The following is a 23,126-nucleotide window of genomic DNA, read 5'->3' as shown; positions in this document are numbered from 1 at the left end:
TTACATCCCGAGGAGACAGCCAAGGGGATTGGCTGATGTGCTTGGTGGGGAGCAAGAGAGAACTTGGGCGCCCCCAAGGCCGTAGCCTGCGCCACCGGGGTTGAAGGGGTTTGGTTGCCTGTGGCTGGAATGAGCTTGTGGACAAGCAAGTTTAGGGAAGGAAAGCTGAGTTTGGTTTTAGACAGGAGATACTTGAGATTCTTCTGAACGTTCTGAGTAGGGATCCTGATGTCTGGAGTTCCAGAGAGGGGTCTGGCCTGTAGACACAGTTTGGGGGTTGTAGTCAGTTGAATAGTGTCTCCCCCAGATTCATGTACACCTGGAACCTCAGAATGTGACCTGATCTGGAAATAGTCTCTGCAGATGTAATTAAGCTAAGCTAAGGGAGGGGACACAGAGACGTGGAGAGGAAGGGGATGTGAAGGTCGGGCAGGGACGGGAGTGATGTGTCTGCAGAGCAAGGCGCCCCACGGGCTGCAGGCCCCTCCCACAGCCAGGAGGGGCCCCGGGGTGGTCTCTGTCAGACTCTCAGGAGGGACCAGCCCTGACCCTGGACCTCTGGCCTCCGCAGCCGTGAGAGGTTACATTCCTGTTGTTTTAAGCCATCAGCTTTGTGGAACTTTGTGAAAACATCCCCAGGAAACTAATACAGGGTCTCAGGGTAGAGACAGTGTTGAAGTGAGGTCCAGGTGAGGTCGCAGAGGGCCCGGCCCAGGGAAGCCTGATGTCCAGGGAGAGAAGGTGAGGAGAGCCCAGTAGAGGAGCCTGACGAATCTCTTTTCTTTCTTCATTCCAACAGAGTTTACAACTAGTAATAGTGGAAAACAATAGGGCGAGACTGGGGGCAAGTCTGCGAAGTCGCTCTGGCAGAGGCTCCTGCTATGGGAATGAGGCTGTGCTGAGCTGACAGGCGCTGAATCTCACTCCTACCCCTGGGCCCAGTCCTGGAAATCGGCCTACGTGCATCTTTACCTGCTTGGGAGGGGTGTCACGTGTTTTAAAAAGTCAACTTTGTTGAGATATAATTTACATACAACAAAAAAGCGTTCATTTTCAGGATTGTTTCAGTGAGTTTCCACAAATTTATACCAGTGCAACTACAACCACAGTGAAAACAGGAAATATCCCCACCACCCTCGAAGGTTCCCTGGGCTCCTCTCCTGTCAGTCTCTGCCCCTGCCTGCTCCACGCGGCGCTGGTGGCCTTTCTGTCCCTGTACATTAGCTGTCCCCCAGATTCCGTGTCGTGGCGTCACGCAGGGGTCCTCCTCTGGGGGGCCTGCTGCTCTCCAAGTCTCCCGTGGGCGCCCTGGCATCCAGGGTGTGCTGGGCCTGGAGGCGCTGGCGCGTCTCTGCCCAGTCCTGCGTTCAGTGACATCAGCTTGGTTGCTGGACGTCGGCCAGAGTGGGGACAGCATTTGCTCCACAGGAATTGGCAGGCCTGCCCGTCAGGGCTCCTTCTCTCCTGGGGAGCCAGCTGATAAACATCTACGAGTCCACCACCGTCCTGTCTGTTCACAGAGTTACTGCCTGATCACCGTTCGGCCACGTCGGCAGGAAACCCAGCATCTACGCTGCTCCCGTCTCCTGGCCCTGCTCCCACCTCAATCCCCCCAGAATCCTGAGGGCTTGTCCTTGAGGGCCTGTCCCGCTCGCAGAGGCACGGCTGAGGGAGGAGTGGGACCTCTGATGCGTCCCCTCGCTGGAACAGGCGGGGGGCGTTTTCCGTTGTCGCAGCTTCCGCGACTCGGAGAACAGGCATCGTGGCGGGGGACGAGTGCTCCCCTGCTGTGCTAGGTCTAGCGCGTCGCACAGGCCAGAGGGGTTGTCACAGGCAGCTGATGGCACCGCTGAGCGCGGGTGCCTTCTGAGCTCGCGCAGGCTTGACTTTATTCCCGGTGCGCTCAGCCCCCCGCTGCGGGGACAGAGGAGCCTCGGACCCATCTTGTGGAGGCGCGTTGGGTCCCGGTCACCAGGCAGCGCCTCCTTTCTTCACGGCTTCTTTCCCCAGGAGCGCTGGATGCTCTTCTGGCCAGTGGACTTCAGCGGAGACCACCCCCATCATCGGAAATTTTAGTACTGCTGAACCTAAGCAGGAAAGGTATTTCTTTTCTGCTAGGGGCGCCCAGCCCTGAGGCGGCCTCGTGCACCTTCCCCCGAGAGCTGCACAGTTCTGCACACTCAGAGTCCAAGGCAGCCTTGCGGAGCCGGCCGCAGAGGGTCTCACGGCAGCTGGCCACCGCGGCCTGCGCCGTCCACAGTTACGTAACAGCTTCCGAGAACCAAGGAGATCTGTTCCAGGGCTTCCTACTGTTTCTGCTGAGGAAGAACGGAGACTGTCCCCCTTGAAGGGAAAGCTCCTCCAGCATAGCCGCTGTTGTCACCTGTGTCTCCACAGCAGCTCCCACCGTGAATTCCTCCAAGGTTCACGATTATCTTGTGTCTGTAAAGAAACAGCAACAATTCAGTGTGATGCTTTTTCTCTTGACACAGACCCCTACACCAGCCACAGGAGAACGACGGGTCTCCCAAGACCCCAGCACGCAAGGGCGTTGCCTCTGGGGCTGCGGTCAGATGGTCCGGGGACCGTGTGAGCTGCACGGGTCAGTAGCCACAGCCTGTCTCACTTCCAGTTTATCTGTGGTCTCACGTGACCTAAGTCACTTGAGCATCTGTACTTTGTCACCCTTCTGTATCACAAAACGGTGTCCTGGACACCTCGTAACTCGGGGCTGCTTTTGACACCGGTCGTCGGTCTCTGGTTGGAGCGCTTTGTGAGTCTGAGTGTGTCTGTGAGCACAAAGCACGCTCAGACGCATCCCCACAAATCAAACAGCCACGACCGTACAGCCGGCTTCTAGAACTGGGAGCTGAAGACCCCTCGGACGGCAGCTCCGGGGCCCACACAGGGGAGGGATTCCCTTTACACGGCCTCCAGCTTCAGAACTCACTTGAGGCTGGTGAGGTGTCAGACAGTAAAGATTCTTTTCATCTGTTAGAAAGTTCTCCTTTGGGGGAGCCGGTATCTACCGAAACTTCCCTTATTCTACTTCCGTCTTTGCATCTAGCACAGTTCCTGACATAGAATTAACCTTCAGAAATTATTAGGGGAACTGAGAACAAGACTCTTCCTTCCGCAGGCCTGCTCTTGACCATTTGAAGATAGCTCTCAGGTCGTCCCTGATCGTCTCATTTTGGAAGCAAACACACATAGTTCCTGTAATTCTTCGCAAAGGGGCACAGCCCCAAGTGCTCCGCCGTCCAGGCTGCGTTCCTGAGTGCAGCTCCCATCACTTCTAAGATGTGGTACCCAGGCCTGGAAGGAATGATCCATTTGTCTGCTCAGCATAGACGCCTGCAGTGCACCACCTGAGCTGGGTTGATGGCACCAGTGGCCCCAAGTAACGGGCTCCCGCACCCCATCCTCTGTGACGTGGTCTCACAGATCTCCCATCAGAAGGCAGACTCAGCTTCCCAGCCAGTGAACCTGCCTTGGTCTGAGACCTGCTTTGGTCAGCGGGATGCGGCAAAGGGATGGAGTCCAGCTCTGAGTCTAGTCCACATGTTTACAATTTTCTTACCTCCTCTTAGAAATCCCCCTCATCACAGGAGAGGCTTGGGCTACCCTGGGAAGGATGAGAGAACACATGGGGCACAGACTGGCCAGCGGTGACTGACCTCTTGGCTGAGCACAGGTGCACGAGCAGGCCAGTCACATCGGCTGTCTGGCCCAATCAGTATAACCACCTACCTTACCTGTAGGCTCGTGAGCAATAATAAAGGGTTAGTGTTGCATCCCATTAAGGTCTCAGGGTTGTTTTTCATGCAGTGTTATTTTGGCAATAGATAATTGATACATCATATAACTAGTGCCACCCAAGATTGGATTATCTATTATAGTGGCTTACATCAAACTTGTGATCAGTTACCTTTATCTGATAATTTTTACATATATCAGTTTCTTTTTTAAAAAATTAATTAATTAATTAATTAATTTTTGGCTGTGTTGGGTCTTCGTTGCTGCGCGTGGCTTTCTCTAGTTGTGGTGAGCGGGGGCTACTCTTCGTTGCGGTGCGCTGGCTTCTCATTGCAGTGGCTTCTCTTGTTGCGGAGCATGGGCTCTAGGCATGTTGGACTTCAGTTGTTGTGGCTCTCGGGCCCAGCAGCTGTGGCTTGTGGGCTCTAGAGTGCAGGCTCAGTAGTTGTGGCGCACGGGCTTAGTTGCTCCACGGCATGTGGGATATTCCCGGACCAGGGCTCAAACCCGTGTCCCCTGCATTGGCAGGCGGATTCTCAACCACTGCACCACCAGGGAAGCCCCATATGTCAGTTTCTTGACCTGTGCTGTTCAGTATGGTGGCTACCAGCCACGTGTGGCAGTGGAACATTTGAAGTGTGGTGAGTCTGAATTGAGATGTGCTCTAAATATCACACGCACATCTGATTTTGAAGACTTAGTACAAAAATGGTAAAATATCCCATGGATATTTTTTATACTGATTACATATTGAAATGATTATATTTTGGATACACTGAGTTAAAATTTTTGAAGATTGCTTTTCCCAGTTTGTTTTGACCTTTTTAAATGTGACTACTAGAAAAATTTAAATTACATTTGTGACTCACATCATGTCTCTGCTGGGCGCCATTCAAGACAGTGTCCTTCTAGCCCACGTTTATAATGTTCTTATCTCTGTGTCTTATTGCTCTCACCTCAGAATCCCAACCACATGAAATAATATAGAATCTTGAGCATTGTCTATACTATTAGTTATCCATCTCAAATCTTATAATTCAGCAAATTTGATAAGCATTCTTTTCCTACTTGTATCCAAGTCATTGATTTAAAATAATTCTGATGACCACAAGATCAATATAGCCCCATAGCATTTCACCAATGAATTATTTCCATACTGAAAAAATGATTTACCATTTCTGGTTGTAATTTACTCTGCTAAGAATCTGCCTAAGAGTAATGTCATTCAGCCTACATTTTACCAGTTTATTCAGAAGGAATTTTAAACGTTTTTCTAAAATCAAAGTATATTTGACAAAATCAAGATGTGCAGGAGGTAAAGTCAAAGTCTTCAGTGTGGGAGGTATTTCCTGATGCACTAACACACTAACATGTCAAGAAGGACAACAAGGCAGGAGCCAATAAAGGTGGTGACTTCGGAGGCTCCTGAGCTCCCGTGCTCTCAGAGACATGCCAGATACACAGCCACACAGGGAGCAGTTCCCTCTGAAAGAGGGACAGGGACTAGCTGAGTGACTCCTGTTCTTCAGGTGAATGAGAAAATACCCGCTTCTCGTTCTGTAGGAAAGACGAAGACACACTCTCGCCCGTCCCCGGCACAGTGCCACACAATCCGGAGGGAACCCCCAAATCCCAGCTTTCCCCTGAGGAGCATCAAGGGGCTGGCTGCCACTTTTCCTGGAGGACCCTTCTCATGCCTTCTCCCTTCATCCCGCTCCAGCAATAAAACCAGATCGCCAGTGTCTCCCTGAAGGGAGGATGTACCCACATGTGTACAGACAGAGTGACAGGATGGATACAAAAATAAGACCCAACTATATGTTGCCTACTAAAGACTCATCTCAGTTTTAAGGACAGGAGTAGATTGAAAGTGGAGGGATGGAAAAAGATATTACATGCAAATGAAAATTTAAAAAGCAAAGGGTTTTATGTATACTTATATCCTTTATGCATATCAGACAAAATAGACATTAAGCCAAAGACTGCAATGAGACAAAGAAGGTCATTATATAACGATAAAGGGGTCAATTCATCAAGAGGATATAACAATTGGAAATATTTATGCATACAACATTGGAGCACCTAAATATATAAAGCAAATTTGAACAGATCTGAAAGGAGAGATAGACAGCAATACAATAATAGCATACAATACAATACAATAATACCTCACTTGTAACAATAAAGAGATCATCCAGACAGAAAATCAACAAAGAAACATTGCACTTAAACTACACATTACACCTAGTGGAGCCAAATAACATACATAGAACATTCCATCCAACAGCAGCAGAATACACATTCTTCTCAAGTGCACATGGAACATTCTCCAGGAGAGGTCACATGTCAGGCCACAGAGTAAGTCAATAAATTAAGAAGATTGAAATCATTTCAAACATCTTTTCCAACCATAATGAAATGAAACTATAAATCAATTATAAGACGAAAACTGGAAAATTCACGAATATGTGGAGATTAAACAACAAGCTACTGAACAACAAATGGGTCAAAGAAAAAATAAAAAAGAAATTTAAAAGTATCTTGAGACAAATGAAAATGAAAACACAACATTCTAAAACTTCTGTGATGCAGCAAAAGTAGTTCAAAGAGGGAAGTTTATAGCAATAAACATGTACATTAAGAAAAAAGAAAGATCTCAAATGAACAACTAACTTTACACCTCAAAGAACTTTACACCTCAAGGAACTTGAAAAAGCAGAATAAACTTAGCCCAAATTTAGTAGAAGGAAGGAAATAACAAAGGTCAGAGCAGACCCAAATTAAATAGAGACTACAAAGACAATAGGAAAGGTCAATGAAACTAAGAGCTGGGTTTTTGAAAAGATAAACCCAATAGACAAATCTTTAGCTAGACTTACCAAGAAAAAGAGAGACAGCTCTCAAATAAAATTAGAAAGAGAACACATCACAACTGATACCACAGAAATACAAAAGATCTTAAGATACTACTATGAATATTCTACACCAAAAACACTGGACTACCTGAAAGAAGTTGATAAATTCCTAGAAACATACAACCTACCAAGACTGAATCCTGAAGAAATAGAAAATCTGACTAAATCAATTACTAGTAAGGAGATTGAACCAATAATCAAAAATCTCCCAAAAAACAAAAGCCCAGGACCAGATGGCTTCAATGATGAATTCTACCAAACATTCAAAGAAGAATTAATACCAATCCCCCTCAAACTCTTCCAAAAAATAGAGCAGGAGGAAATACTTCCAAACTGATTTTATGAGGACAGCATTACCCTGGTACCAAAACCAGAAAAAAGCATTACAAGAAAAGAAATTACAGTCCAGTATCTCTGATGAACATATAGGCAAAAATCCTCAATAAAATGTAAGCAAACTAATTTAAACAATACATTGAATGGATTACACACCAGGATCAAGTGGGATTTTTCCAGGAGGGCAACAATGGCTCAACATGGACAGGTTAATTAATGTGATTCACCACATTATAAAAATGAATGATAAAAATTGTATCATCATCTCAATAGATGTAGAAAAAACTCTGGCAAAATTCAGCATTCTTTTATGACAAAACTTCTCAACAAACTGGGTATAGAGGGAATGTATCTAAACATAATAAAGTCCAGGTATGAAAAGCTTACAGCTAACACCATACTCAATGGTGAAACACTGAAAGTTTTATCTCAAGATCAGGAACAAGACAAGGATGTCTGTTCTCACCATTTTTATTCAACACAGTACTGGAAGCCCTAGTTAGAGCAATTAGGCAAGAAAAAGAAATAAAGACATCCAAATCGGAAAAGAAGTAAATTGTTTCTATTTGCAGATGACATGGTATTATACATAGACAACCTACAAGGCTCTACAGAAAAAAAAAAAAAAAGGTTAGAACTAAAAATTATTTCAGTACAGTTGCAGGATACAAAATCAATATAAAAAAATCAATTGCATTTTTATACCCCACAATTAATGATCAGAACAAAAAATTGGGAAAACAATTCCATCAAAAAGAATAAAATACTTAGGAATAAATTTAACCAAGGAGGTGAAATATCTGTGCAATGAAAACCATAAAACATTGATGAAAGAAATCAAAGAGGATACAAATAAATGGAAAGATATTCTGTGCTCATGGACTGGAAGAATTAATATTGTTAAAATATTCATTTATCCAAAGAGATCTTCAGATTCAATATAATTTCTGTCAAAATTCCAGTGGCAATATTCACAGAAATAGAAAAAATAATCCTAAAATTTGTACAGAACCACTAGGGACTCAAAGGAATCAAAGTAATCTTGAGAAAGAAGAACAAAGCTAGAGGCATCATGCTTCCTGATTTCAAACTCTATTACAAAGCTCTGCTCATCAAAACAGCATGGTATTCACATAAAAACAACCACATAGATCAATAAAACAGAATAGAGAGCCCAGAATAAACACACATGTACGGTCAATTCATTTTCCACAAAAGAGCCAAGAATATATAATGGGGAACGGACAGCCTCTTTAATAAATTATGTTGGAAAAACTGGACAGCCACTTGCAAAAGAATGACACTGGACCCCTATCGTACACCTTACACAAAAATCAACTCAAAATTGATTAAAGACTTGAACATAAGACCTAAAACTGTAAAATTCCTAGAAGAAAATATAGGCAGTAGACTTCTTGACATTGGTCTTGGTGATGATTTTTTGCATTTGGCGTCAAACGTAAAGACAACAAAAGCAAAAATAAGCAAGGGAACTACATTAAACTAACAAGCTTCTGCACAGCAAAGGAAACCATTAACAAAATGAAAAGGCAATCTACTGAGTGGGAGAAAATATTTGCAAACCATATATCTGATAAGGGGCTAATAGCCAAAATATACAAGGAACTCGTACAACTCAATAGCAATAAGCAAACAAACAAACCCAATTAAAAATGGACAAAGGACATAAATAGATGTTTTTCCAAAGAAGACATATAAATGGCCAATGGGTACATAAAAATGTGTTCAACATTACTAATCATCAGGGAAATGCAAATCAAATTCTCAGTGAGCTATCACCTCACACTTGTTAGGATGTCTGCTATCAAAAAGACGAGATAAATGCCAGTGAGGATGTGGAGATAAAGGACCCTTGCCCGCTGTTGGAATGTCAACTGGTACAGCCACTATGGAAATCAATGTGGAGGTTCCTCAAGTAACTAAAAATAGAACTACCATATGATTAAGAATCCTACTTTTGGGTATATATCCAAAGGAAACTAAGTCACTATCTCGAAGAGATATCTTTCCTCCCATGTTCATAGCAGCATTATTGACAATAGTCAAGATATGGAAACAACTTAAGGGTCTATCGACAGATGGATGAAGAAGATGTGGCACCTTATATACAATAGAGTCTTGCTCAGCCGTAAAAAAAGGAAATCTTATCATTTGCAGCAACATGGATGAACCTGGAAGGCATTATGCTAAGTGACATAATCCGCACAGAAAAAGACAAGTACCACACGGTATCACTTATATGTGGAATCTAAAAGAAAAAAAAGTCAAACTCATAGAAACAGAGAGTAGAAAAGTGGCTGCCAGGGCTGAGGGTGGGGAAAATAGGGAGAGGCTGGTAAAGGTTGCTAACTTTCAGTCTTAAGATGACTAATGTCTGAGGATCTAATGTATAACATGGTGATTATAGTTGATACCACTGTATGTATAATTGAAATTTGCTAAGAGAGTAGAACTTAAATGTTCTCTCACACACACACAAAAGTTAATTATGTGAGATGATGGATGCATTAATTAACTCAATGAGGGGGAAATCCTTTCACATGTATACATATGCCAGATCATCGCATTGCACACTTTAAATATCTTACAATTTCATTTGTCTATCACACCTCAATAAAGCTGGAAAAAATAAAAGAAATGAAGTTGCTTTGTGATGATGTGCTCATAGTGTTTACCACACTCTTCTAAATGCTCACAGAAATATTTATGAAGCAATATGTTCTAAAATATTTCTGGGGTGCCAAGTCTAGTCTTTAGTGATGTTTTTCCCCCCGCTTCCCCACCCCTTCCTTTTTGGGCATCAGGACACTGGTCATCTGCAGTTCCATGGGCATCCTTCCCCCTCTCCATCCTTCTCAGGTGTTAGAGGCCATGAGCCTCTGCACGAAACTCACTCAGACCATGCAGAATCTGAAGAATCATCATTGAAATGTCTTAATCAAGGGAATTCTGTGTATCCATTCCTAGCCTAAAATAAAAAGTTATGTTCAAAATCAAAACTACAATGAGGTACCACCTCACACCAGTCAGAATGGCCCTCAACAAAAAGTCTACAAACAATAAATGCTGGAGAGGGTGTGGAGAAAAGGGAACCCTCCTACACTGTTGGTGGGAATGTAAATTGGTGCAGCCACTATGGAGAACAGTATGGAGGTTCCTTAAAAACTAAAAATAGAGCTACCATATGACCCAGCAATCCCACTCCTGGGAGTATATCTGGAAAAGATGAAAACTCTAATTTGAAAGATAGATGCACCCCAATGTTCATCACAGCACTATTTACAATAACTAAGTCATAGAAGCAAACGAAATGTCCATCAACAGATTAATGGATAAAAAAGATGTGGTATATGTACACAATGGAATATTACTCAGCCATAAAAAAGAATGAAATCATGCCATTTGCAGCAACATGGATGGGCCTAGAGATGATCATACTAAATGAAGTAAGTCAGACAGTGAAAGACAAATATCACATGATATCACATATGTGGAATCTAAAAAGTGGTACAGATGAACCTATTTACAAAACAGAAAGAGACTCACAGACATAGAAAACAAACTTACGGTTACCAAAGGGGAAAGGGGGGGTGGGATAAATTGGGAATTTGAGATTAACAGATACACACTACTATATATAAAATAGATAACCAACAAGGACCTACTGTCTAGCACAGGGAACTCTGCTCAATACCTTGTAATAACCTATCATGGAAAAGAATCTGAAAAAGAATATATATATATATGTATATATACATATATATATATACATATATATATATATACACACACATACATATAACTGAATCACTTTGCTGTACACCTGAAGCGTTGTAAATCCACTATACTTCAATTTTAAAAAAAGAAGAAAAAGAAGAAAAAAAATTTTTAGAAGTTATGTTCATGGAAGCAAGCTCAGTTTTTCACTTAGAAAGTGGAAAAAGTTTCACTTGGAAGTTTGATACAGTTCAGTACCTTTGCTAATACCTTCTATTTGATTTTTCTCATATATGAGATGTTCTTATATATAAAGGACATGTGACAGATTTTTACTAGGGCCTCCACAGCTCCCCTGTTGGGCCCAGAGCGCCTCCTACAAGATTAGGGCTCTGCAGGCCCTGGCTGGGGATAACTGGGGGGGCCCCTGCTCCCATCCCTCCGCCCCCCGACCCCGAGGCCTGGAGTACTGGGCTCTCTCCTCACACACCTCGGTGGGAAATTCTTCCTCACCCTCCAGCTCCCAACTCAAGGAAGCTGTCTGATCCCCATCCGAGTGCAACCTTTAGATGCTCTTGAAGAACCCTTGCTTCTCCAGACCTTCCGCGGTGGGCTGAGTGACCTGCGTGGGGGCTGCGCGTTACCGTCTTCCCGCTGGTCCGCCGGCCCGTTAGGGCCGGGACTGCGTCTCTGGTCACCGCCGTCACGTGGGTGCTTGGCCTTCGCGCTCCCCCAGCGGGGGCTGGCGTCTACCCACGCGACACTGTGCGCCCTCCCTGCCCCTCAGGTTCTAAGTTCAGTGGTCACTTCTGCTAATTCTTCCTTCAGAATGCTTCTCCTATGTTTCCCTTTTTCTCTTTCCTTCCCCCCATGGCCTGTGTAGGGGGGAAGACCTTCTCCTCCCCCCGCCCCGCTACCCTCCTGGTTCTCCTGCCGGGACCCTGCAAACTGGACCGACCGCAGACAGGCCACCGAGAGAGAGACAGACAGACGTGTGGTGACGTGGCATCACACCTACACACGGCGCACCCAGAGATGAGTTACTCACAGGCGTGGTCGGAACGGGGGCCTGTGCACCATCTCGGGCTCAGCTGAGGAGGGGGGCTTGGGCTTGGGCGGGGAGGGGTGTCAACAGGGCCTGTGTAGTGAGGTTCACCGCAGACCCAAGTCCCAGCTTCCTCTTCAGTGAGAATCGTTAAGAGGGCTCTTCTCCCCCTACGGCAGAGGGAGGCCTGTTACAAATGGAAATTTCCTTTGCAAAAGGAGAAATTCTGCCGTAGTTTTAGAGCTTTTCCTGTGTCTGCTGGTACTCAAGAGCCTTTAGCTCAAAATAATCCATACAGCGAAGAGGCACATTCGGAGGGCATGTCCCGCACCCCTCGCCCACAAGTCCAGACCAACACACGAGCCTGTTGAACCTAACTTTTCTCCCTGCATCCGTTTCTCCCATCCCAGCTGATCACCAGCCTCTGTCAGAAGGACGTCCCCGCGCACGGCGGCGCTCAGCCTGCTGGCCTCCAGGTAGCGGTCAGGTTCCTGACGCAGGCCATCTCCTCATCCACAGCTGGGCCCACCAGGCCTTCCTTCTGTCCCCACCTCTGCGGCGTGTTGGCCGGCTATTCACCACTGGCTGTGTGTTGTTATGTATGGTTTTTTGGTTTTTGGTTTTTTTTTTGGTATAAAACATTTATTGTTTCACTAGTTTTTTTTAAATCTGTTTTTAAACAAATTTTTATTTTATATTGGAATGTATTTGACTAACAACTTTGTGTTAGTTTCAGGTTTACAGCAAAGTGATCCAGTTATACATATACATGTATCTATTCTTTTTCAAGTTCTTTTCCCATTTAGGTTATTACAGAATATTGAGTAGAGTTCCCTGTGCTATACAGTAGGTCCTTGTTGGTTATCTGTTTTAAATAGAGCAGTGTGTATATGTCAATCCTTAAAAAACTAAAAATAGAGCTACTGTATGATCCAGCAATCCCACTCCTGGGCATCTATCCAGAGAAAACCATGGTTCAAAAGGATACATGCACCCCAATGTTCATTGCAGCACTATTCACAATAGCCAAGACATGGAAACAACCTAAGTGTCCATCGACAGAGGTGGGGTTTTTAAAGATGCTCTGGGAAGTTATTCTCATGGGACCAATACAACCCAAGACATTTTGACATGGCACAGAACCCCACTGACTGAGTTTCCACCCTTGAACAATCGCCCAGTACCATACAGGACAGAATTCTCTCCCTCTCATTCATCCTATTCCTAAACCCCAGATCTCCTCGACACTGCTCTGGGCAGGAGGTTCAGGGGCAGGTAAGACGTCAGCCGTTTATTGTTTTAACCCCTCGAAGTGAGTTTCCTAATATGGACGAACACAATGGTCCCCCCACATCAAACACCGCTCGAAAAGCCCACATCAAACCTCCTTATCCTGTCTCCTTTCCAGGACCGGCCAGTCTCTGCACCGTCCCCAAGCCGCCCAGAGGGACCTTCCTCTGTCCCTTGGCTCCCACCATTCATTCTCAGGGACGGCCTGCTCAGGGGTCCAGCTGCTGCCCAGGGATCCCCTTTCCTGCCCAGGGGTCCTGTTGCTGACACCGTCTCCTTGCACACCTGGCTTCAGGGCTCCTTCTCCCACCTCTAGCCCGGGTATCTGTACTGTTTCACACCCCCAGGAAACCCGCTGGTGGTTGGTTTATGCTATCTTGTATCTTTTGTGTGTCAGGCAACACTGAGTGGTCCTGCACAGAGCAGGAACCTGAAGGCAGTCGAGCCTTCCGCAGGCTGGGATTGGGGTCTTCCGTCACGCGATGGGGGCGAGCTGTCCAGGACGGCGGGGCCAGCTCTGCTCCACCAGCCCTCAGGCGACCCAACTCCTCCTGCGCAGCCATCCCCTGTCGCTAGGGTGTGGCCCCAAACTCTCAAAGAAGGTGGCATCCTTGTTCCAGCCAGGAGGATGGACGGACAGACAAAGACGAGGGGCAAAGGGCACCCACATCTCACAGCCAGCACTTCACCACATGGCCGCTCCAAGATACCAGGGAGGCTCGTGTGCAGACTTGGGGGCTTTTTTCAAGGTGCCTGTGTGTCCAGGCAAAATTCTATTACTGTGCAAGAAGGAGAGAACCGAAATTGGGGGAAATTAGTCCCTACTACAGAACCCACCTTTACAATCTTCACATATTCATGTCTTAAAGGAGCAAAGATGTCCTTTATACTTTACACAGGATCCTTTATACAGGATCACCCATGGGCCTGAAGACAAAACAATCAGGAAGTTTCGGGTGCTTGTTCCATGGGCTTTTGCTGGTTCAGATGCGATGCTGTGACCGCACCATCTTCCCTGAGCCCAGTGTAAGCATGTTGTTTCCATTCTTCCTACAAAAGATGCAGGTTCAGCCAGTTCAAAATCGGAAAATGAACATGTGAATGGCTGGAATCTAATGCACAGGGAGGAAAAGCTGTTATCATCCTAGATTTGTCCTACAAATGGGGCAGCCACAACTGAGACCCAAGGAGCTGGGGCAGGGCTCAGTGCCTGCCACCAAGAGCAGTGGGGGAAGAGGAAGCCGGCCCCAGAGGAGGGTGACACAGAAAGTGCATGTGGTGCAGGGCCCTCCTGTCAATGATGGTAACTAGCACACCCAGGGTTTGCTTGGTTAAAACCACGACCCCCCAGGAAGTGAATGGGGTGACATGGGGAGCAAAATAAGCGACAAAAACTTTTGGGAACAAGAGAAACAGGCTTTGTTTACAGGCTGCTTAGAGAAAGTATGTAACTAATGACTTTTACTGGTAACAACTAGAATGATTAGTCATGGACATGTTATTTCTCTCACTTTTGTTCGTCCCAGAAAATGTCCCAGAAACCGAAGGTCATGGCCTGGAAGACATCCTGATTCCAGGGAATGAATGAAGAATGGAAGTCTGGACTTGGAAAAATCCTAATAAATCTTAATGAAAAGTTTCGGATTTTAGCACAAAGCAGACACTTGGTAAGTATTGGCCAAGTAAGTGAAAGAAAAATATTTGAGGACAATTTTATTATTTACAAGTTGTATCAGATGGTTGGAAAGAAACACAGCTCATGAGTTCACTATTTTAGATATCTTTTCATAAGTGCTGTTAGGTTAGTAAATATCTGAAGAATGTCAAGGAGGCTGGAAAGGAAACTATGGTCCAAGGTGGCAGGTTGAAAAACAGAGACTGTGCCCCCTGGAGTTGTGCGGTGCACGTCCCGTGTAACGGTGAACAGCAGTCCTTATGTTTACATTAACATTCAAGAGCCCTGGTGAGCTGTGATGTGGACACGGAACCCAAGTGGGTTAAGGAAGGTGTCTACGTGGGGTGTGGAAGGCAACCCAGACTGGAGATCAGAACCAAAGCAAAGTGAGAGGGTAGCTGCTCAGGAGGGCAGCGGTGGTGATGGGAGGGTCGTTACACAGAGGGAGGATTGATCCAATTGGTAAATGTCCTGAGGATTAGTGGAAGCCATGTTTCTCATGGTCAAAGAAGGAAATTATAAATGTGGAAAGACTGGAATGAATCCTACAGTGCTGATTTCAAATTGGAGATATTGGTGAGAGTCGGGGTTTCAATATATGTATATAGATGTAGATGTAAATATAGATGTATCATACATGTGTATGTATGTGTTTGCACTACTGTATGTGTGTGTGCATGTGTGTATATGTAAACATAGATACACTTTAGATTTTTCCACCAAAATCGGCTGGGAGCAGACACCCCTGTAGCAATGAACACGCTAGAGCCCAGCTGTTAGATTCTATGTACCATTCGCCACAGAAAAAAAAAACCAGACTTGGAGAAATGGCAGATCCCAGGGCTGGGTGGGACTGGGAAATTGCAAGATGGGCTGAAAACGGGAAGTAAGGAAATGCTCAAACAGTGATAGGATGTCAAAAGGACATTTTGGTCAAATCTGGAGAGACTTTTACATCAAAATAAATAATGATGTTATTATGAATGAAAGTAATAATGGGTTATTCAGTAACCTACTGAACAAAATAGGAATCCGTGAGCCTGTTCTGACATAAATAAATCGGGAGCGGAGAAAGCTTTCGGTAGCAGAACGCCCGCCTTTCAGTGTGGAAGGACAGGTGGATGGCAGCATCGCCACTGGGTACCCTCGTAACAATAAGCAATCCAAGAAATATCCAGGTGTGCTAGAACCGGCAGTGAAGGTCTGATGAGGGCAGGGCTTAGTTACAGTCTCAAAGCTTCCCCTCATAAAATACTCATGACAAAGGGAAAAGAATGACTTCACAGTGGGGAAGTCTGGCAGATACCACGTTCATCACGTGATCACAGTACAAGCCGAGGGACGAGGCACCTGTCAGGGCCCGCTGGGAAGAGCACAGCATCAACTCTGTGACATTTCTGCCAGAAATGTGTATCCTGTATCTAGACGTAAGGATACGCGAGACAAAGCCAAACCGAGGACTATTCTACAATTGTCTGAGGTGTCAAGGTTGTGAGGCCAGGGGAAGACTGAGAAACCGATTGTGAAGGAGACTCTGAGAACTAAGCACAGTGTGTGATTCTAGGTCGGATCCTTTTGCTCTGAATGACTTTAATGGGACAAGTGGTGAAACTTGAAGGGTCTCCAAGGACTAGATGGGGGGTGTGGATCTGTGCAAAGTGCACAGGAGCTAATTCTTCCTGCCCCGGCATCTCAACAAATCCTCAGCTCTACTTCCTAAGAGTGCAAAATACAAATTGGCCACAAAAAGTTTCTTTTACATTGTCTGCCCACTTAGAGATGTAAGGCATGTTGATGGTAAGGAAAATAGAAAAATACGATGTCAGTAAAGGAGAGAAACACAAAAGAGGATTTGGAAGAAATTATTTAGTGGAGAGTAAGAAATGAGAGAAATATGTTCATTGGTTGAATGGTTCAGCCAGTGGAATCAATATTTTATTTGTATCATCACTGTCCTTTTAGCATCAGACATTTGGTGCTTTGATTAACTTTTTATTTTTATTTACTAAAAATTTTAAAATTTGACCATATGTTGGTTCTGAAGCACCAACCTATGGAAACAGGCAAAACCAATGAAAACCTTGCCCTTGGCAGCTCCTACCTGAATGCCCTAATGTGACAGCTGCTTAGAAATTTAATTCTAAGAAATAATAAGGTTACGCTTGGGAATGGTAATGGCTATGTTCAGCTTATTCAGAGTTGAAGACTTCACACTGGCGCCTTTTCTTAGGAGAGGTGGGAGGGGAAGCAAGCAAATGAAAGATTGAGCCTTTTTGCTCTAATCATTGAAACTTGGCTTTTCATTAATAATTATGGCAATCCAGTACACACGATTAGATGCCAGCAGGCAACATTTCTAAATAATTACATCTTAATATGTATATTAAAAGAATTTCATTGAGGATTAGAATGAATAAATCTTCATTAATTATATTCACACAGAATCTCCAAATTCCTTGCATGTAGTAGCGCATTCTCAGATCTTCACAATTCAGTTTTTTTTTTAGTAGTTGATGGTTCTTATTTAAAAATCATCCACAACATTGTTCTTTTTGCTCTATAGAAGGCAGAATGTGGACCTATTTTATTCTTTCAGAATTAATGAATTTTGTGATTAACACTGGTTTCTTCAGCAAACATGAAAAACTTTACTTCCAAATGGCTATTTTGTTTACTCTGCTAGGGTCCCATTGGCATCCTTGTAATTGGGTATTTCAACAAACAAAGCCAAAACATTCAATTGTAAAATATGTTTTGTACGTATTGAAAAAACGTATGTATTAAAATGGAAGGACACATTTATCCCAGGATGAAACTCCGACAGTGTTTACATGTTTCATAAGTTCTGCATAGTTTGGGGTTTGCTAGAAGCAGAACCTGGATTCTCATGGAAGTATTTTACAAGCTGGTGGGTAGTCCAGGACCCTGGAGAGCAACTGAGGGCAGGGGGGAGAGGGGCAGCCAATGAGAGCAGTGCCGTCCTGCGAGGCCCCATGCCACAAGGACCCATTGTGAGTAACTGGCTTGATTCCCCTGGGAAACTCTGGCCCACCAGACACGGAGTGGGGCCGCTCCTGTGGGTGCTGGTTCTCCAGCGCTTCCTGTCTGCCATGCTTGGGTCAGCAGGCTCTCGTTTCACAGGGAGTCCGGGCACAGAGGGAGGAAGGCTGGCCGCTGGACCAGAAGGTCGAGGCCTGAGGGCACATGAAGGGCACCCACGATATCTGCTTGAAAATCACTTTCAATTATGTAGAAACACTAAGTGTTAACTAAAACGTCTGGATAAACGAATGTGGAAAAAATCGTGTCGCTACAGCATCTCTCCATACTCTGGTCGAATGAATGTCTTATTGGTGATGAAAATGTAATGCTTAAACTTACCAATTTTCGCTGCTTTCTTTCAAGCTGAATGTCTTCTTTGGCTCTTACTAATTTTTTTTCAGCAATGGCAAATATTGTCAAAAGCTAACTTCCATGTTTATGATAATGAAAGATGACTTTAAACCTTCTTGGAAGGAATATTCATACTCTGCACAATTCTCAACCCTCTTGGGGGGGGAGTGGGAATCAGAACAAAGTGTCTATTTTTTTCTGAGCTATTGTGTCCTCACCAGTAAGTGAGCCCAATACTGAGGACCTCACAGGCTATTGTGAGCATTAGAGACAAAGTATAACATGTGTGCACACAGCACGTGCTCCATTGATGACCAGGTTACCACTTTAGCAGACTGTCCCAATTTTAACGTGCATTATTTACCCTGATGACAAATTTCAAAGTTTGAGTGAATTTTGGTTTCAAAGGGATGAAGACTTGAACACCCATTGAAACAGACAGTCTCCCCGTCAGCGGGCTTATCAGTGAACCAAGGTCGTTACTTTTGGAAGGAAATGAGGCCGTGTGAACGCAGGAACTTCTGAACGCCATGAGCCTCCGGAGTTATGTAGATGAGATGTGTGTCACAGCACTGCCTCTGCAGAGCTGGTTGCTTCCTTGGAGGAACACGTGAGCTTGCAGGCGATCCCGGTAGGACACCTGGCTTGCTTTCTTGGGGGTGGTTTATCGATTCTTTGAGGAGAGTTTTCAGGAGAACAGGTGTGACCTTCACCTGGAGCTGGAGGAGTTTGTGCCAGACACTGGGTGGGGCCTGGGGCAGCCGCCTGGGCTGGATGGGCGAGGTCTTCCAGGGGGTGTAATGTTTGAGAGCGATGCGTGACTCCGGTGAGCTGGACCTAATGCTGTGAGGCGGCTGCTCTGCTGGGAAGGGGTGGGGCAGGTTCCCGGGGGCGGCCGGATGGGGCAGTGATGCCCATGGCTCCTGAAGGCGGTAGAAATTCCCACCCTTAATCATCCTGAGAAAGAGATCTTGGAATGAGGGACCAGGGCCATGGGAGCACAGGGGGACGTCTCCCTGCCCAGCGCCTCCGCTGCTGGGGCTTGGGCTCTGAGGCTGACTGACTGCCTTTGCAGTGGGAGCAGCTAGTGCCTTGCCCAGTGCAATGGCAGTGAGGTGACCACCCAGGAGCCAAGCAAAGAGGGCGTCGGAGGGCCCCCTGAGGACGGCTCTGGAAATATGACGTCACTTCTAACAGCAAAATCTAAGTTCCCACGTGGATCGGGGCTTCCTTTTATTAATCCTCAACCTTCAGTGAGATCTTGTTTGAGAGCTAGTCTTTAGCATGCTGTGGGAATAAAGATCAGGGCTCAGTCCATGCCTGAGGGTAATAAAGAAGGGGGAGCAAAAGCACTCTCTCGAGGCCAGCATGGGAGTGGCAGCAAACACTCCAGCCTGGACCACCCTGGGAAGTCCTATCTTGTTCTTGGACCCACGGAGAGCTGGCATCTTTTCAGGTCATCCAGTAAATGGTTTAGGATAAGATAGTCTCATATGTCACGTCAAACCCCAAAGAGGGCAGATAGATTGGGGCCTTCCTTTGGGTAATGAATTTCAACCCAGATGCCTGGGTCCCCAGGAATATCCTCGAGAACACAGGCTCTTTTGATGTCAGAAGACTTATCTCCCACCCTATGACCCATGCGTGTCTTTTCAAAGCAATACAACTTTCTGCTTCTGGGTCTTCTCGGCCATGAAGGCACCAACGTAGTGAACCAGTGTGCTGTCTGAGGTGCTATGCCTTGACCAGTTCTATTCACTTCCATGTGCTCAGATGACTAAATTAGTCCAGAAGGTAAAGAGTCAAGTAAGCAACCTGATGCAGAGGAACTCAGAATCACCTTCCAATTTCATGCTTATTTGTAGTGTGTTGAAAGCTTGCAGGGTCACGTGGACCGCTGCAAGGCCTCTCTCGGGGATGCTCGGGGATTTCCGACGACCTGGGCAGCCACTTTCTCTGCTAACACCCCCTCTCAACCCCTAGGCACGCTTCTCTTTCCAATGTGGGTGCCTGATTCTGAAGACCATCTCTTTTCTTCATTCTTGGAAAGCACCTCTAGCATATGTCTAGTGTATGCAACAGAATTTTACTTAACATTTGGGGATATTGGAGTGCTGGTTACATCATGGAAAAGGCCAGGAAAACCTAAAATCAAATATTAGAAATTTCTGCTCATGTTATTTTATTATGCATAAGTGATGTCTCCCAAACCCTAGCCCAGATTGGTGTCTGGACCTACATTTGTTTGTCCAAAGCACCATTAGCAAATTTTCCTAATCAATAAGGACAGATAACACCAAGATTACTAACATTACTAGCAATATTGTTACATTTGTACTTGACATCGAAGAGGACAACTATATCCCATCAGGATGTATTCCTTGGTACCAATGTCAGAGACATTGTCAATGCAGAGACCAATGTCAACCGTGAGTTGGACAGACCCCGTTTCTGAATCTAGATGGTGATCATTATGCTTCTTTTTGAAGAATCTGTCTGTGGGCCATCACTAGACTATCGTGGGGTGGAGTGATCCTTGGATGGTTAGAAGGCCATGTTATACTTTTATTGCACAACCCACTGGCCCTCTGTCTGTCTTACTCAGCTGGCTAAACCACAGCTCTTGCTGGGTTCAACTCTCCTACTCCCTGACTCTTGTGTCTACATAATGAATGTGTCTAGAAAAAGATAACAAACAATCGTCGTGACTGGTCTTGCTTTAAATTCATGGCTGCTTACCGATGTTGCCTGGCAGTTATGTAATTCTGTACCCCTTTCATTCTCCCTCTCCCCTAGATGGCTGTTGCATTCCTTTTCCTCTCTTGTCAAAGCTCTGATGCCTCTTTTTCCATCTTCACTCTCAGCCGATGACCTGGTTTCCTTTTTCACTGTGAACAAAGGAACAATCAGAAAAGAACCTGCATAAACACTCACCACCACATCCACCTGTGTGCTGTGCCCGTGGACGCTGCCGCCTTGCCTACAACTGAGGAAGTCTCTTGCTGGTGCACAGTCTCCCAGCCTCCTCGGTCCACTTGGGGATGGGACCGAGTGCTTCTCCCTTCTCTTTCTTGCATAGTCAACATTTTCCTCCTTACTGGGTCATTCCCACCAGTGTGTAAACATCTCTCATTTCTACCATCTTAACGACAGATTTTTGGACTCCAGCATCATCTCTAGTTCCTCACCATTTCTCTCTTTCCTCTCGTGTAAACTCTCCGAAATAAGTGTTTGTATCCTCTCCTATTTCCAGCCCCCTTCCAGCTAGGTTTCCCCATGCCGCTCAACAAAAACTGTCAGGGTTGCAATGATTGCATGCTGCTAAATCTAATGGTCATTTTTTTTTCAGTTTTGTGTTGTTTGATCTGCTAGCAGCATTGACATAGTTGATTATTCTCCCCTTCTTGAAATACTTTTGTGCTGGCCTCCAGATCTCAGACACTGAACCTCTTCTCTTATCCATCTATGCCCAATCCCTTGGTGATCTCATCCACCCATAAGCTCATGACTCCTAAATTTACATCTCCAGCCCAGCACTGTCCTCTGAGCTTCATATTCAGATAAGCAATTATTTATTGTATTGGTATCTCCACTGGGATATTCTAATAGGTATCTCTAACATCTCAAGTTCCTAGCTAAATTCCTGATATCCTCTTCCACCCTCAACCTACTGCTTCTGCAATATTCCCATTTTATTTAATCAACTGATCCTGCTACTGTTCAGGTCAAACACCTTAGAGTCATGTTTTGTGCTTCTCTTTCTCTCAAATCCAATATCCAGTCTGTTGGCAAATCTTGTTGACTTTATCTCCAAAACAGACCCATCATATCTTACTGGGATGTTCTTCCTAGTTCCACCTGGGTTCCCTGTAATCTACGTTTCACATTGCCACCAGAGTAATCTTAAAATGTAAGTCAGACCGTCCTTAAAATGTAATGTCAGCCAAAACCTTCCAATAGCTTCCCATCTCACCCTAAGGAGAAGGTAAAGTCATTACAATGGACTGCAAGACCCCCAACCTGGCCCCTCTCACCTCTTTGACCTCAACTCTCCCCACGCTTCCTGGGCTCACTCTAGTCACACTGCCCTCCTTGGTTTCCCCTGAACCTGTCAGGCAGATGTCTGCATCAGGGACAGTGCCTTGCTGTTCCTTTGTCCTGAAATGCCCCTCCCCCATATAAGCACATGACACACTCCCACACCTGTCTCAGGGCTCCACTTAAGTGTCACCTCTCAGTGACACCTTCCCTGTCCACTCGACTTAAAATTGCCTCGGGGGACTTCCCTGGTGGGCCAGTGGTTAGGACTCCGTGCTCCCAATGCAGGGGGCCCAGGTTCGATCCCTGGTCGGGGAACTGGATCCCACATGCTGCAATGAAAGATCCCGCCTGCCGCAACTAAGACCTGGTGCAGCCAAACAAATAAATAAAAAAAAAAAAAAAAAAAAAAAAAATTGCCTCGGTAATCCCTATCTGTCCTCCCTGCCTGATTTTTCTCCATGGCACTCATTACTTTCTACCATATTGTAGATCTTTTTCTTTATTTTGTTTATGGCCCAGCTCCCATGACTGGAATGTAAATCCCATGAAGTCAAGGAATTTGTCTGTTTCACTCACTGCTGCAACACTTTGGCCTAGAAAAGTTCCCGGCACGTAGTAGAAGCTCAAAAAGCATTTGCTGAAAGAATAAATGAATTGTGGTTTGGTGTAAAGAGGACTTAGAAGACCCAGGCCTTATTTTTTTGAATCCACTACTCCTGGTTTATAGACTCTTGAGAAAATTACTTAACATCTTTATGTGCTAGTAACTTTCCATCTGTAAAATGTTTTACCAAAATGGTTTGTCAGGATTAAGCGAAATGATAAACATGAAAGTTCTTTCTAATTTTATTAGATGTGTTATCATTAACAATACTATTTATAATCATATAAAAAAGAAAGGAGACAGTTAGAGAAACCAGGGATGAACATTCTCACT

The 23,126-nt window shown here is 45.1% G+C and overlaps 1 protein-coding gene across 21 annotated transcripts in view; it reads left to right on the top strand.

The window, feature by feature from the left end:
• CCR6 (C-C motif chemokine receptor 6) overlaps positions 1 to 23,126 on the top strand; it is an 80,963-nt gene that overhangs the window by 30,896 nt on the left and 26,941 nt on the right. For 17 of the 21 annotated variants that reach the window (XM_082475618.1, XM_082475619.1, XM_082475628.1 and 14 more), the window contains 2 exons: positions 13,199 to 13,401; positions 14,607 to 14,747. The gene's annotated coding sequence lies outside the window, so the exon portion shown is untranslated. Of the gene's footprint in view, positions 1 to 5,760; positions 12,267 to 13,025; positions 13,066 to 13,198; positions 13,402 to 14,606; positions 14,748 to 23,126 lie in introns of those variants that run through there. The other 4 variants (XM_082475622.1, XM_082475624.1, XM_082475620.1 and 1 more) reach the window with 4 other exon arrangements.

The sequence above is a fragment of the Balaenoptera physalus genome (genome assembly GCF_965194825.1).
Source record: "Balaenoptera physalus genome assembly, chromosome: 9".
NCBI classification, from domain to species: domain Eukaryota; kingdom Metazoa; phylum Chordata; class Mammalia; order Artiodactyla; family Balaenopteridae; genus Balaenoptera; species Balaenoptera physalus.
Note: the sequence above shows the minus strand (reverse complement) of the source record. Positions and strands in the feature narration are given on the sequence as shown.